This window comes from Lolium perenne, chromosome 1 (genome assembly GCF_019359855.2).
Source record: "Lolium perenne isolate Kyuss_39 chromosome 1, Kyuss_2.0, whole genome shotgun sequence".
NCBI classification, from domain to species: Eukaryota; Viridiplantae; Streptophyta; class Magnoliopsida; order Poales; family Poaceae; genus Lolium; species Lolium perenne.
The window spans coordinates 244,500,015-244,508,315 of NC_067244.2; the positions used below are offsets into that span (position 1 = coordinate 244,500,015).

An 8,301-nucleotide genomic window follows, 5' to 3' on the forward strand; every position below is an offset into this window, starting at 1 on the left:
ACAAGAAAACAATGTCATTGAAGAGAACTAATTGTATGTTATTGATCTATGCTAATATTTCATTCAGTTACCTTTTATCTCTAGCTTTGGTCGGCTGTAATCTTGGAAGCCGTTTGACGTACATTGGTTTCTTCTGTTTTTCTTTTATCAATTAATAGATTTGAGTTTTACGCCTTTCTTCAACTTTTTGTGACATTTGTTTTTTGTACAATCATGGTAAGGAAACATGTATCGGTTCATGATAACGGCGGGATTACTTATGTATTGATTACATTCGACTTGTGAATGATGGTTTTAGTCCTTTACCCAATTCTCATGCGTCCGCTCGGTCTGAGCAAGAAAATGATGTTTGAATTCTCAAGTACTCTCTGGGTTCATAAATATAAAATGTTTTAGCAGTATTGTTTGGGCACATATATCAGCCGTTGGTGTTCCTAGAAATCCGAGAATTTATCTAAAAATCGCCACACGATCTTATTTTATTAATATAATAACATTCAGGATAATGATGATGGGGTCTGGTTATTTTGTTATTGTTTTGTTATAGGCTCATATGGAACAGTAAAGGAACTGGTTGATTTAGTCTCCACGGTGTGTATTCTATGTTACACATTTCTTGTTCTCGACATGCATTCATCATGACTACGGGGAAAAAGGACTTTGCGGTGCAACTATTTTCACGGCAAAGGGTGCTATATGCACGGCAATGCCATTGACGGCAAAGGCTTTTTTGCCGTGCGACTCGCCAACGTTGTACGGCAAAGGTCGCTTCTTTGCCGTGTGTTAAACATGTTTTATCTAAAAAGGACCCCAATTTGGAATTCGAACCTAGGACACAGAGTAGTAAAAGCGTGCAACCTTACCACTAGGCTAAGTGTTCATTTGTTGATAACTATACCACGCCACATCTTTTGAGTTGAGAAAAATCCAGTTTTTACATCTTTGCCGTGCGTTTACACTAGGCAAAGGCTTCTTTGCCGTGCGTTTGTTAAAAACACTAGGCAAAGGCCTGTTTTGCCGTGCGTTTGTTAAAAACACTAGACAAAGACGTGCACGGCGATGCCTTTTGTGCTTTGTCGTGCAACAAATCTTTGCCGTGGGCTGTGTTGGTCCATTGCCGTGCAACTTTCTTTGTCATGCGCTCTCTTCCGTCGTTGTCGTGAATCGTATCTTTGCCGTGCGCTCGTGTCTGTCGTTGCCGTGGCCAAGATCTTTGCCGTGCGCTCGTGTCTATCGTTGCCGTGTCCAAGATCTTTGCCGTGCGTTTTCCTTCGTACGCACGGCAAAGAAATGGGACATACGATAAAGATAGGCTGCACGGCAGCGCCTATTTTTCCTTAGCGCTAACGATAATTTCTTGTGCATGGTGGCTACAAGTTAAGGAAGAAATTTGTGTTACATATGCTCAAGCACCATGTAAATGGATGATTTATATTTCGACTCTTTTTGACCCATGATTTTTAATAAGTTGTAAGTCTTTCTTAGTACAAAAAATAGTAAGAGGTCGTATGCATCGATAGTGCATAGGCCGTGCCCCTTTTCAAAAAACATGATCAAGTATCGTGCATATTAACTATACCTTTTATTGAAATACACTACATGCAAGCGGAATATTATGTTTCTATAGTACTATATGGCTATAATTTGTACCTTTCCGTGCATTATGATGACATGTGTTGTAGGAAGAAAAAAATTATTCTATCAACTCATGCGTATTGAACTAGTCAAAAAACGAACCACAAGAAAGTTATGGAAGATTTCAATCTTTTGACACCTTTCATGTGGCTTGATTCGTAAGATTTTATCTCATGGTAGCATTGTTTCTAGGTATGTTTAGTACATTCCTGTGACTTCCTTTAACATGGACTAGTATCAATGCCGTGCGTTGCTACGGGTTCTCAAATTTCATTTGTCAATGCACATATATAATTTACAAGGCACATACATTTCTTGAAATGCATGAACTTTTTTTTGGAATTGGTGAACCTCTATTAGAAATAGAACATTTTTTTTGTAAAATAATGAACATTTTACTTCATGCGGCAGCACCCGAGCGCGGGAGACAATGGTGTTGTAGGTGGATGCGGCACGGGTGGTCGTAGCGAGGGTGCTGAATAGTTGGCTGGAGATCGCCATCCTAGGCGTCATGATAGGGGTGTTTCTGCCCTGGCGCCCTAGGCCTCCTCGAGCTCGTCATCCTCTGCTCCGAGATAAGTAATTTTCGTCAACCATCTGAATTTCCACCCACTTTAGATGACATGGTAAAGATGCAAGTATTTCAGTGGCTGTTATTTTAAATTTTACATCTGGGAATTACACCCTGTGATTTGAAATTGGCGGTTGGAGCAAAATACCTTTATTTTTCATTATGCTGTAGCGCATGTTCAACTGAGGTTCGGTGTTGCCTTCTAAATTCCTGGTACATTGGTAACTCACTGTTTTTAAACCATTACTGAAATACCACACCCTCATGTGCCTTGGATCGACATACAATATCACCGTTTTCAAAAATACATTTTTTACAGTATTGCTAAAACTACTTGGTTTTTGGCTCTTCCAGTATTCAACAAAGTATTTTAATCACTTTCTGAATGATAATTAGTCAGCTTAAAGTTGCAGCAAAATATCAACACAATTATATAATCAAGATGCCCTCAATGCAAAGCTTGAACTGATTGAGATTTAAAACCGCAATCCTACATTTAGGTTGGCCAAATCTAACCGTTAGTTGTTAATCGATCAGCTAGCACATCATTCAGTACTCCGTCTGTCTACCGTGTCCAAGTTCTACTCCCTGCACTCCTCCAATTTCATGGTTCCACCAAGCCAACTGCCAACATATAGTCTTCGCTACCGCATATCACGGTCATAGCTAGTACAGGTTCCCTGCACATCACAGTGATATGTTAGGTTCCTTATGTCAACTCATCTTGTCTTTACATAATGTAGCAGGGCCCTGCTATTTATTCATTGTGTTTTACTGTGTACGAAACATGCAATTCCCCATGAAAGATTTTTTCTGCTGATTACTTAGATCAACAACAGTAAGTCTCCAATATGTACTAACTAATTTAGATGACATGAAATAATGCAAGTATTGTAGTTAGTATCCAATATCCCCTAAACATACACATGTCCATGCTTCAGAATAAGCATTAAAAAAATGTCTGAAATAAGAAACTGATTATGCACGAATGATATATTACTCTAAAGAACAAACTGAGCTTCCATTACAATGACAAAAAAAATTAACGGGAGGTCAACAATTCACATCTCATTACTACAGCAACACGGCCATCACTGAAGAATTTGATGCACTCAACTTCTTCAGTTGTGAGAAAATGATATTGCAAGATCATCTCAACAGGATGTACTCCTCCAATTTTCCAGGCCCGCATTTCTCAACGAAATCACCTTTTTTTTTGGTAGACTTGCTTATGTGGTGACACTTTGCTAGTTCTTTTGCTGGGAGGAACATATGCTTTAAGTGGTACATACTTGTTTTTATCATCGATGTTGTCAGTGGTCCGCATATGCTTTAAGTTTCACAAGTAACATGGAAAAAAGCGCCACAACTTCTGCTGGGTTGGAATTCACAATTGGGGAAAGGGATTACTACAAACTTTTAGCCTATTTTTCTGCAGCATAAATATGCAAGCAAATATAGATGTTTCTTGTCATGTAAGTTGCAAATTTCTTCCCAGCTACAAGGAACTCTTTATGAAAGTATAATACCTGAAAGTCTCTCCCCAGCTTTTAGGACAATATCCATGTAATTAAATAAGTAATAACTTAACTCTTTATGAAAGTAACACTTTCCTGCAGAAATGGCAGTTTTTATTCGTGTTAGTACAGTTTCATAAATATTTCATTTATTTTAACCTATTCAAATGTGTTTTACAAGTTGATCATGAAATCATGGGATTGTTTCACTTGGTTTGGCTTGTTTTATATTATTATCAAAAGGATGGTGTTCTACATAAGAGTTAGATCTTGTTTGTGTTTCCCTCACATGTTTCACAAGTTTCATTTCACAAATATGAATTTCACAAGTTTCATTTGACAAATATGTGCTTCGCTGGTGTTTCCTTTAGGCTTCTTGTCGGTTTCACTAGCGTTCCGCATAAGAGTAGGACTTTCGGTATCGATTGGCGACTGGACCAGTTCCAAACCAACTCAATTACAAAATTATGACACTCTAGAATAAGTACTCTCAAATAAGTAAAATCATCGGCATAATAAACCAACTCAATTACAAAATTATGACACTCTAGAACATGACCTCTCAAATAAGTAAAATCGTCGGCATAATCGGAATTGACACCACTTACAAAAGTCCATACAGTTTAAAACATGTTACCACCGTTTTTCATACAACTATTATGGTTCACAAAAGGGGAATTAATTGAGTTTAAAACATGTTACCACAGTTTTTCATACAACTATTATGGTTCACAAAAGGGGAATTAATTGAGTCCTCTGCCGATAGTCCTCACAAACAGGAAAAACATTGGTACTGATTCAACATTGCAAGACATTACAATGAACGAACTAACAAGAGCTTTGTCTGCTGCACTAACAGCTCATCTTGCCAATTTTGCTTACCCAACCAACATGGCCAAATCAAACAAGACTAGCATAAGACAATTATTTCCTGGATTGTCGTTGCTTCAAAGTCCAATCCTCCTCATTATATTTTACAACTAGAAAATGTTGCAAGCAGCGACAATGAATGTATAGTTCTATTCCATCTAGAAGCTCATTTGCCCTCCAACTTCCGCATCATCACCATCCACTCCTGCCTTGCGGGTAAATGTCCCATGGCCACAACCTTGCCTCCTCATCTGCCAATCCGAGAAATTAATTGCTTCGGTTTCACGGGAATATTTCACAAAGAATCTTGATAAAATTCCAAGATTCTTGTTTCGGTTTCACATATAATATACCCTTCCCAATGTGTTAAGCAAATTTATTTTGGTTTCACATCAATATTACACAATTGTTTCTAAAAAAATTCATATGGATTTCGCTTCAGTTTCAAATATCACATCTGTTTGTCAAAGTTTTTTCTACCTAATTCGTGTTAGTATAGGTTTACAATTGGATTAGGTTGACCTAAAAGCCATGAAGTTTACACAAACTATGAGACAAGTTTAACTGTTAGGTAATTTTGAAAAGGCCATCCATATGTAGTCATAATCCACATCTGACGAAACTTGCAAAGAACAAAACTGAACAAAAAATGCCATAATCCTTCGTTCCAGTAGCACAAAATCTGTAAAGGAGATTAAATCAAATATACAGGGATTTGGTTGTGACTGATTCCTATCGCAACAAATCTAAGCACTGTATAAAAAATGAATCTCCCTCTCCGGCAGGAAGCAAACCAATGGGCGTTGGCGAGCGGTGGTCGTTTTAGCCTTAGTGCGGAGTAATTGTTGTTCCCAAGTTTTTTTTCTTAGTTCTTTTTGAAACACTCTCAGTAGCAATGTGGTCGTCATGGTCGCCCTTCTATGTGTAATCTGTGGTTGTACTTTGGCCTTCTTTTGGGAGGAGGCGTTTTGGCTCATAGGAGCAAATGCTCCTATTATACAAAATAATTAAAAAATAATTTTAAAAATGACAAAAAATTCTGAAATAATTTTTTTGCTGTACATCATGACATTCTATGTTAGTGCACAAGTTTTCGTGGAGAAACAACATTTTATGTGGTGTGTACAAAAAAGACAAAAAAATGTCCTGTACGTAGTCATGTTATAGCATCAAAATTTGTCTTTTTACAGGAGCCATAAATTTTTTTAGTTTTTTTTAAAAACTTGTGTACGAACATAAAATATGTAGATGTACATGTAAAATTTTATTTTAGAATTCTTTAACACTTCGAAATGTTGATTCACATAATGGGAGCAAATGCTCCTATGAGCCAAAGTGAATATCCCCTTCTTTTGGCCTTTCTTTCTCCTTAATATATACATGCAAGGTTTTTGCATGGTTCCAAAAAAAAAATGAATCTCCCATTACATGAGGAACAAACCCAAACCAATGACCAGATGGAATTACACAAGGAGGACTTCAGGACGGCCATATTATACCTCCAAATCCGTCAAGGCTGCCAGCGCCGGTGTCTCAGAGCCAGGGGATCCTGCGCTTGCCCAACGGCTGCGGTGTCTGGAGGAGATGCTGCCCGAGGAAGCCGCAGTTGGTTCCGCGATCTGGTTCTATCTCAGACTACTGGCTACGAGAAGGTGGAGAGAGGAGCGAAGAATTGATGGGATCCGTGGTGAATCTGGAAAAATCACTATTCCTCACGGAGGAGACTAGTTGAAGCGGAGAGAAGGGGTGCGAACCAGATATTATTGTTGGGAATGGAAAGGGCCAGCCGCTCTGACAGGCATCAGATCGTATGTGCAGGTATTTGCTACTTGCGCCTCATGTATCGAAACGGACTGGAGGCGCGCATCTAAAGGCGATGTGACACAAGTGCTTAACATTAAAAGGAAGACTCAGATATTAGAGCTTGATTTATATGATGACGAGATCAACTAAGTTATGAAAATCAGCACTTATAAGTCAGAACAAAATATTGAAGACTGTACCATAATTAATACCGATAGCTGTGACCTTTACAACTAATATGAACAAGCATACCCTTCCATCAACCCACGAGTGTAGATCAATTCAGTATCCAGAAAAAACGGCAAGGCTAACCTGTATTACTTGTAGTACTGAAAATGCTGAGACTTTGCATTACTTTAAGAACATGTATATCAGAAAATTTGACAACAACTGCAGAGAATTAAAACACTAACTCCTTCATCAAAGAGGTAAACACATCCTTTGATAAAGCCAAATCAAATCGCAGCCATCTCAGCAACAACCTACAGAAAAGTAAGAGGAACAAACTTCTGAAGACCGTATCACACAGAGTTGTCATATATAAATCACAAGAAACATCAATTTAGAAGAAGCTTGTGCATTGTATGTGTACCTCAATTGCAGAAATCATTTTTGCACCCCAGGAATCCATTGTATGTTTCCACTTCGGTAAGTCATGGAGGATAATAGGGTATGAGTTCAGTATGTGACACAGATAAATGGTCAGGTCTGATCCATGCAATCCATTCAGAATTCACATTCCACTAAAGGGATCATGTGAAATGACAGCCTAAATGGGTATTTGACGGGCGAGGGCCAACACCCCACATGTAACACCATTTTGGGTGAGGCCCCTTAGGGGTGGCTGGCTGAAGCTCTTCTGGCATACTCTTGATCCTGTCTAGCATCTCCCTGTCGACAAAGCTGCGAGGTACCCAACCTTATCATTTAAAACAGAATCATAATTCATTAGCAATACAAATGGGTCAAACTAAGGCACCACACATTCAACGCAATACCAGTGTACTGGATTCTAGTGGCAAATTATAATGCATTGCGAAGGTTTATACAAGAGCAGGTCGAACTTCAGTTTTTTTGTACAAACTGTACACTCTGATCCTCTCCTGATATTCACCCTACAAAATAAGACCAGAAAAGATTTATTCTAATATGAGCATTTTGTACTTGAAACAAAATGAAGCCTAGCTAGCACAAGATAACAAGAAAAGGCTTATACTAAGTATTTGAGATCTGAATAAGCAGAAGGATCATCAATTTGATCTTTCAGTGACCTCTACCTATCCTGGAATGAATACATGCATACCTCTCGCTGAACTGGACCATATCTGTATCTGGAACTGAAGTGCTAAGCATGTATGAACACTCTTAACTCCTGACGTTCAGCGAGAGGGAGCACTGTGGAGGCGACGCTGCAAGATACAGATAATCCATTCAGAATCTTCTGGCGCAGATGAAGAAGTTGCGAGACCCCATATCCAACACCTTCTCGTCATGGTTCAGCGCTGCACAAGAAACGAAGAATCCATCATCAGCGATGAGCGATTGATAGAGTGGACAGCTTCAGAAATCGAACGAGGTTCTCTTAGAGGGAATACTTGGAGAGAAGCAGCTCGAACCGTGCGGCCGCATCGACGTCGTTGGCGTCGGCGGGGAGCGGTGGCCCGTCCCTCGGAGATGTAGGTGGCTACGGCGGCGTGCGCGCTGTCCGCCAGGGCGGGATCGGCGCCCAGCACGACGTGCACCGGCCACAGGCTCCGCTCCACCGTCACGTTCTCTAGCAGGCTCGTGAGCCGCGGCGCCGACCTCTCCGACAGAACCGCCACCGGGTGGTCCAGAAGCGCCGCCACCGTCGCAAGGGATGGGGGTCGCGCGGGTGGATGAGGAACCAGATCGCGTGGGGGTGGG

The 8,301-nt window shown here is 40.0% G+C and overlaps 1 long non-coding RNA gene across 1 annotated transcript; it reads right to left on the minus strand.

Annotated features, from left to right (window-relative positions):
• Window positions 1–6,613: 6,613 nt before the first annotated feature.
• On the minus strand, window positions 6,614–8,029 carry LOC127327468 (uncharacterized). Its single transcript, XR_007868574.2, has 4 exons — window positions 7,992–8,029; window positions 7,700–7,898; window positions 6,989–7,511; window positions 6,614–6,878 (listed from the first exon to the last, which is right to left on the minus strand). It is a non-coding gene; the product is annotated as an uncharacterized lncRNA (long non-coding RNA).
• Window positions 8,030–8,301: the final 272 nt, after the last annotated feature.